This window comes from Camelus ferus, chromosome X (genome assembly GCF_009834535.1).
Source record: "Camelus ferus isolate YT-003-E chromosome X, BCGSAC_Cfer_1.0, whole genome shotgun sequence".
In the NCBI taxonomy this organism is placed as follows: Eukaryota; Metazoa; Chordata; class Mammalia; order Artiodactyla; family Camelidae; genus Camelus; species Camelus ferus.
Window position 1 is genome coordinate 49,112,786 of NC_045732.1, and position 9,006 is coordinate 49,121,791.

Genomic DNA, 9,006 nt, shown 5'->3' on the forward strand with positions numbered 1-9,006 from the left:
TAAGAGGGAAGTTCATAGTGATTCAGGCCTTCCTCAGAAAAGAAGAACAGTCTCAAATAAACAACCTAACCTACAACCTAAAAGAACTAGAAAAAGAAGAACAAACAAAACCCAAAGTCAGCAGAAGGAAATAAATAATAAAGATCAGGGAGGAAATAAATAAGATAGATTTAAAAAACAATAGAAAAAATCAATCAAACCAAGAGCTGATTTTTTGAAAGAGTAAACACAATTGACAAACCTCAGGCCAGGCTCACCAAGAATTAAAGAGAGAGGACACAAATAAACAAAATAAGGAAAGAAAATGGAAAGATTACAACCAACATCACAGAAATACAAAAAATCATAAGAGAATACTATGAACAAGTATATGGCAATAAATTGGACAACTTAGAAGCAATGGACAAGTTTCTAGAAACATACAGTCCACCAAAACTGAATCAAGAACAAATAGATCACTTGAACAGACCAATCACTAGAAGTGAAATAGAATCAGCAATAAAAAACCTCCCTGCTAACAAAAGTCCAGGACCCAACAGCTTCACTGGGGAATTCTATTAAACATACAAAAAAGAGCTCATGCCAATCCTTTGACAAAGGAGGCAAGAATATACAGTGGAATAAAGACAGTCTCTTCAGCAAATGGTGTTGGGAAAACTGGACAGCTGCATGTAAATCAATGAAGTTGGAATATTCCCTCACATCATACACAAAAATAAACTCAAAATGGCTTAAAGAATTAAACATAAGACAAGACACAATAAATATCCTAGAAGAAAACATAAGTAAAACCTTATCTGACATACATCTCAGCAATGTTGTCCTAGGGCAGTCTACCCAAGCAACAGAAATAAAAGCGATAACTTTCACCATTGTACTTTCCAGCGTTGACTTGCCCACAGTTTCATCATTCTCTCATGTCAAAGTTCTAGGTTTTCTTGCAGGTCAGATTTCCCTTAAGAGTCTTCCTCCCTACTGGCTTTTCCTCCTATAGATGGCTTGACCTTTTTTTAGAAGCCATACACTTAAATATTTATTGCTAAGTTGGGTTTTTTAACCCTCACTCCTAACTCTTTACACTAAGCCTTAAGATCTGGCTCAGTCATGTTCAAGATTTCTTAGAAGCTTCTTGCCTATTTCATGATCTCCTCTGTTGAATGGCCCACTCATTAGCTAGGTCTAGTAGTTCAAATCTACTACCCTTCACTACATGGTACTACCTACTGAAATAGGGAAGGATATTCCATGTAAAATTAGTACTTTTAAAATATTCAGGTTGAGATGTCTGGCAAACAACTGGGGGACTGGGAGGCATGGAAAGAGTGTCTAAAGTTCTAAGAGGTCAGACCTTAGGAGATATAGATTGATGAGTCATCAGAGTATGGAGAATAGTCAAAACCATGGGGAAATTTCTTCTGTAATAAGATAACAAATTCTTACATAAAGGAACAATACCACAGTGGTATGTAAAGTCAAACAGTGTTAGAGACGAACAAAGGGTCTAACAGTGCTTTTTTTCTTTGAGCTATGATCTCTGATGGTTGAAGCCTTGAACTGTCCCAAGCACATTCAGGAAAAGTAGCAGGGCTTTGTGTGATGGATGGGGTAATGCAAGGAGAAGTTCCCTCTGGGTGAATTGTCTCTGCAATTTTTTTTTTTTTTTTTTTTTGCAGCCTGTCTCTGACCTAGGGAGTAGCTTCACTCCTTTTAGATGAACAAAGGAAAATCTTAGTTCAGCTCAGACCTGGGTATGCTGATTACAAATAGAAGGCTGCTAGATACAATGTGTAAAAGGTTGCTAACTGATACCTGAGGGTTGCTGTTTCTAGTGAAGAGGACCCATAAATTATAGGAGAAGGGGAAACAGGAGAAATTCCAAGCAAGATTTTTGGAGTCACTGGTTTCTGACAAAAGTTTTGCTGGGCCTAAGATCCACACTTCTCACACTTTTCCCCCTTTTCAATCTTTTTCGAATGTATAAAAGATTTCCTCTTTTTAGAGTGTGTGGAATCCTTGTTGAGCCACATGTAAAGTTTTAAAAGAAGCATGCAAGTTTTGCCACTTATCCTATTTTACTAGCAGATTTTGGGGGGTTGTTTTTAGATTGCGCAGGTTTTTTTTTTTTTTTTTGCACCTGGTATATCTAATTATCTCCTTACCCAGACCCTGTTGTAGCCTCTAAATAGTGGCTAGATGCTGAATAAGCAAAAAAAAAAAAAAAAAAAAAAAAAAAAAAAAAAAAAAAAAAAAAAAAAAAAAAGTTGCCATAGCAACAAATCTTTAGCCATTGATTTCTTGCTTCACAGGCAATTAGGTGTAATCTTAGTTTACCTGGCAAAGCAGGGACATATTACATGGGCTTTTGGTTTTTCTCCTACTTCTTTCTACTTCGTCTTATTCTAGAACAACTGTGTCTGTCGCCTGCTTGTCTTCTTCACACACATCTAATAGGCTTCCTTGAGCGTCAAAAGAACACTGGGCAAATGCATTCCTCTTTTCTAAAGCTGCTTCCCAGATATTTTTAAAATATCTCAAAATTAGATGTACAGACTTCACAGCCATTAGAGGTTGGTTCAGCCACCTTCTCCCATGCTGGGAAATACTGCTTGTTAACCTTGTTAATAGCTCAATAGAACGTCTCTCCCATTAAAGTGCTAGGGAATTTAACTTTATGATTGCTAAGCTTCCCAACAAAGTAGACATCACTATCCCTGCATTGCAGAAAGGAAAATTGAGACTCAAAGAAGGTAAGTGTCATCCAAAACCACACAGCCTGTAAGAGGCATATGAATCTAAGTCTGGCTGGCTCTTACACCTGTGTTATTTTCACTGCATCTTTAGGTCCCCAAATTACCTCTCCCATGGGCTGTTTGCTCAATCAGATCATTACTGCTCATTAGTGGTAAAGGCCTAAACCCTTATATTGCCTCCTATAGTTCCTAGGGCCATATGTCCTTATCTAGACACAATTCTAATAATTTAGTTGGATCTCCAGGTGAATAGATTCTTTCGAAGGAGCAAAGATAGAGGGAAGTTTCAGGGCAGCGTGGTGAAGCCCCCAGAAGTTGTTTCCTAGATGAGTGCCTTGCACAGGACTGGGGTCCATATCAGATATACTCTTTGCAGGGCCCTTTGTCTCATCAATGTAGGGCAAGGTTAGGACCAGCAATTGAACTAGGGCCTTTTCACAAAACTTGTTGCTTAGCCTAAGAAGATACCTCTGCAAATGAGTCAGGCTCCATGTGTACTCACCTGCAGCCCTGAAAATCTCTGAACTTTGCTGGATCCAGAGGGAATGTGGCTATGAAGTCACCATCAGACCCACTCCAACAGTTAGTGTTGGCATGGCAGAGAGTTGAGGTAGTAGGACTGCAACACGGACCTACCTACTAGACTGGGGAAGCAATCTGTGGCACCATAACAAGCAGAAAAGGAGCCAGTTTCCATGTAGCTTGGCCTGATTCCTATGCTGTAGCCCAGAACTGCCTTTCCATTGCCCCTATTTCCTTTGGCCCTTTGCTTCTATATCTGAAACCTGGAAGATGAACTAGCAACTTGGACTCCAAGGTTGGGGCCCCTTTCCTCATAGTTAGGTTAGGGCCTCATATCCCATAAATAACTGGAATCTTTCAATCCAGAGTCACCCATTTTTCAGCTACCAATTCTCTCAGGATGCTTTGATGTAGACCTGCCTAGATGTGGGCAGCTGAACTGGGTGACTGTCAACCATAAAATGCGAGGGCATATTAGCTAATCCATAAATGTATGTTCAATTGACCAGATTCATCTGAGTTTGTTGTATTTAGCCTATACATCAGTAAAATCACTGACAAAGAAGTTAAGAGGCATCCGATGCAAAGGATCTGAACATTCAGCTCTTTAAAAAATTTAAATTTCAGCTGGCTCTGTGGTTCATTATATGGGCAATGCTGCCCCCTACAGGTATTAGTGAAGAAAAACAGAACAATGCTGGCCCAGTTACCTTGTTCCGTTTTATTTGTGGCATTGGGTTCCATTATCTGAGGATTTCTCTCAGTGATGGCGGAAAAGGGTCGTTCAAATCAGATTAGAGTAAAATAACGTAAAGAGCCACAATGTTAGGAAACAAGGAAAACTAGAAAGAGAAGACAAAAGCTTAGAGAACTGCAGAGCCATCTCCAGGGTACTGTGGACCCAGCTTCCCTGCACTTCCACTAGGAAGGAAAAGGGCAGGGAAGGGAGAGGCTGCTGTGGTATCATGGAACATGGAGCTCCCCGAGAGTCAGATCTGTATTCTAGTCCTGATTCTGCCACTTAGGAGTTAAAGTTGAAACATTTCACTCCCATGATCAAGACCCCAACAGCTTCTCATCTCAGAATAAAATTCCGTCTCCCTTTCCTGGCCTATAAAATCCTCACAAAATGGCCCTCATTTATCTCTTACTGCTTCTCCCCTATCCCCACCTTCAACATTGCTCCTTTTCCTCTCTCCAAATAATGGGCAGAGCTCAGTTCCTAGGGCTGGACTGTTCTGCTTCCTATTTATTCAGGTCTCAGCTTGTGTCGCCTCCTCAGAGAGGTCTTCTCCAACTATCTTATTCCATCTCAGTCATAGTCACATCAAACCATTTTATTTTCTTTCGCAGCATTTAGCCACCTTATTAATTTGTACTTACAAATGTATCTGCCTCCCCCTACTAGAATGTAATCTCCATGAAGGTAAGGGCCTTTGTCTTGTTCACTGTTGTATCCTTTACACCTGGAATGGTGCTTGGGACATAGATTCCAATAAATTTTTTTTTATTTTTAGTGCTAGTAGTGGGACCTGGAGCATATCACTTACCTTCTGATTCTATTTCAGTTATGAAATGCAAATATCCAATTGCCCCCTCCCCAGTTTGTATGAGTATCAAATAAGAGGACAAGTGTGAAAAGGCCTAGCCCAGTGGCTGATAAATAGGCAGGTATTCAACACATCTATTCATCAATCCATAACCATCTCTCCACCTCCCTTTCCCTTTCAGGGCCTGCTGACAGTTCACATACCTTTCAGTACAAAGTGTGTATACAGTACTGGGGATTATAAGGTTGGTGCTGTAATTCATATAATGCTTACAAATGGGTCCCACAGTACCTCTCTGGAACAGTTGTAGGTAGATATTTCAGTCATCCACAAAGATGTCAGGGTTAGGAATCTAGCTGATTCTAGGCTGATTTATAAACTGGCATTTTAAACAGAAAATAAGGCCTAAGCCAGGCCTAGTTAATATATGCTGGACAGTTCAAAATCAAATGTACTAATAGTGTGAATTAAAGGGAACATCAGCAGGTGGGATAGAGAAAAAGAACAAGAATGGATTCTCCAGCTCTTTTCTTCCCAGGTGATTTTGACCTCAGACTTAAAAAAAATAAGAGAAAGGACCCAGTCAGTGCCCATCTGCACAAGGGCTGTTAGACAATATCACTAAAATGAAGCTTGGAATATATTTCTATTTAGCACATTAGGCTGGAATGATTATCCTATTTAAAAATGCAGATGTTACTGGTCCCCAAATGTAGAGAAAAGAGATTAAACCAGATGCTGGAGAAGGTAGTATTATTATTAGGAATGTTCCTTTTCATTGGAGCAATAGGGCAGAATTCGGGCTTAGTTGCTGAGTTGGCCTCTCCTTAAGGAGAATTCTCCTGTACCTTCATGTTAACAGAGCCTCGTTGTTCCATTCTTTTCCTTCTTCCAGGAAGGCACAGGGCCAAGACAAAGCAGAATGACTCCTCCTGAATTTTCACCTTTAATCGAGAGTGGCTACATCCAAGATTCTGATAAAAGCTGGGTGATGTGCTTCTCTGGCCTCTTCCAAGTAAGCAGTCAGATTCACATGCTGTGGATCGGCTTGTTACCCATGCTAGAAACCAACATCCGTCTCTACTGCTAAATGGGTTTTCAGGTGCTTAAATAAAAAGGCCACAGAAAATGTTACATTGTATTCACACAGAAAATACAAGTAAAGCCAAGCCAAATCAATCAGCTTTTTCTAAAACCTTAACTCCAAAAGCTCTTTCTTCACAGGAGTTAATATTTCACTTCATGTTGCCAAACAAAACAAAACAAAACAAAACAAACTTTCAGCAATGGCATCAGAGACTTGGTGTTGGGAAATACTTTCACTGAGCCTGAAGTCTGATCTGGTAGCCTCTAGTCTCATATTGTCAACTTTGCCCCTTCCACCCCAAGAAACTCATTTAACATATATATTATCACTTCTGTCTTAACTACAAAGTAGAAAGATTGTAAATCCAGATTAGCAGTTTCTAACAAAGGCCAGGAATATTCCAATGTGGTGATTTCAGATGATAGAGCAACTGCTTGGAAATTATTTGTATTATTTTAACATAACTAAACTAAGAGAATCCACATTAAACTTTGCTTGTTCCTGCAGTAAGTAACTTTAATCGCTATTATGCTGCAGTTGTGATGGTCTTCCCTAGCTTTTAATCATAAGAGCCCTCAACTAGCTAAGGTCTTTTGCTAATTCTTAATGGTTAGATTTCAAGCTTTGGTAGAAAGTGTATTCTTTTAACCTCAGAAGGGGAGAAAGATGGTAGTTTTGTAAGCTAGGAGACACCCTAATTAGTTTTGACACACAATTAAAAGCATGATGTCCATTTAATTTTAGGGTAGTATAGGTGAGCAGATGAGGTGTGCATATCTACAGGTGAACTTCTAAAATACATCGCCATTTGCATCCTACCCACTTTAACCACTCTCTCCCATATTGTTCTAGAACTGTACTGTCCAGTATGGTAGCCACTAGTTACTATTGAGAATTTGGAATATACTTTGTTCAAAACGAGACATACTATAAGTGTAAAATACCAGATCTTGAAGACTCAGTATGAAAAAAATGTAAGTATCTCATTAATAACTTTTATGTTGATTACATGTTAAGATATGTCTACTGGGTTAAATGAAAGTATTAAAATTAATTTCAACTATATCTTTTTCCTTTTGTAATGTAGCTGCTAGAGAATTTTAAATTACATGTTCCTTGCATTATATTCCTACTAGACAGTGCTATTCTAAAACATTCGGTGCAGATATGGGAAATTGGGAATTTTTTAAAAAGTAGGTACATAATAGTCAGCAACACTGTCCACTGAGAAATTCAGCAATATTTCAGAGGCTTCAGGTCTCCATCTTGCCAAAAACAGGAAGAGAAACCTCAGATCAGCACAATGCCTCATACATAGTGGAAGTGCAAGACATTTATCTCCTATTAGCTGAAGAAACAAACTCTAAATTCAGATGAGCCCTTGATCACCCCACTACTCCTCACTGCTCCTCTCAAATACTATTTGCATAGGGATGGATAATTACGGTAATGTGTGTCTTTTATGGTTTCTGTAATACTCTACTATTTACATGTATCCCCACTGAAATGCCTGTTCCTTGTGAGTAAGGATTATATCCTTCTCCCTGTGCTCAAATGTTGAATGAGGCGTGATAATCTTTTCAAAGCACTCACCTTGGCAGCCATTTACTTATTCTAAATCTATTACCTGAAATGTCTTGTTTGTGATTGCTTTCAGAGCTCATAGTATTTCCGTGAATATGCTTAACGGTGGCAAATCTCCATCCACTGAGGAAAAGATAATTCTTAGAAACAGCCAAGATTCACCCCAAGGATGGCAAATAACATGAACAAACTGAACAGGGCTGCTTCTCTCAGTTGCTTCTAATATTGTTTCTGAATACAATTTTAAACAAGTTCCAAGTATCTTCTGAGCAATGATGGCATTCTCAGAATACCTACAGCTGCCCAAGGCAACTTTAAAGGGTATTTACTTGGATGCCAATACATGACTGATATACCTTTTTTTTAAAAGCTACAATTTTTGTGCTCATTTCATATTTCAAATCAAGTCATAACTGGGGTCAAAAGCACATTTAATAAGAGGCTGAGATGACTTAACATTAAAGATTTCTAAAACTAATTCCAGTCTCCTTCCAAACTTTCGGAAATGAAACACCTTGATACACAAAGACTAAGGTGTATTTGGTAATGCCCAAAGTGATTTACTGAATTTACAATATATGACCTTTAATATTCCTCAGATTTGCCCTTTTTTCCCTTGGCAAACTAGCCAAAACCAACGTGTAGTCTAAGAAATCATACCTCATAAGTAATCTACTCTAGGACTTGAGATAAATATTTTAAAATATAAATTAGGGACCATATTGTAGCAGCAAGATTAAGAGCACAATGAAAGTAAGTTCTGGAATCAGAGATCTAACTTGGAAATACTCTGCCATTCACTATGTGACCTTGGGCAAATTACCAAATGCCTGCATCTTAGTCAACATCTATAAAACAGGGTGGTAATAATACACCTCCGAGTCACCATGAAGATTAAATAATTTATAGTACTTAATACAACATCTGACAGCAACCAGAAAAATTTAGCTATAGCTATTAGTAATCCATTTGCAAGGTCTTAGATTTAAATCTTGCCTGAATTCAAAACCTCCAAGAAACTGGACCCTAGCTTTTATTTCCAAAATTTTTAAATGACATTAGGAGTATGGTTTATAATCCACTCTGATTTACCAGATCCTCTGTTCTAGGTAATGGTCCTTCTCACTAAATTTCCCTCAACAAAATGCTTGGGTATTGGCTTACTTTGTTGTCTAGAATGTGAGTTTTCCAGTGGTGTTCTTGAGTTTCAAAGAACAGAATCATGAATGACACTACAAGTAAAACCCTGGGAAGGTCATGGGGTGAAGAGTTGACCACACCAAAATGATCCCAGGAACTGTTTTCCTATGCCAATGATAGGGCTCGTTAGGCACCAGAGGAAATGAAAACCATAATAAAATTCACCTTCAGCTAAATAAATACCAGTACCGAGGGGAAGTCACATCCAGGTATCAGAATGTGATGACCTATTTAGAAACAAAGACTCTTATTGGCTTAGGTAATATGTGTAAGAGGTTGGAGGTAGGGATGGAAAACAAAAGCTGTGTGAGCA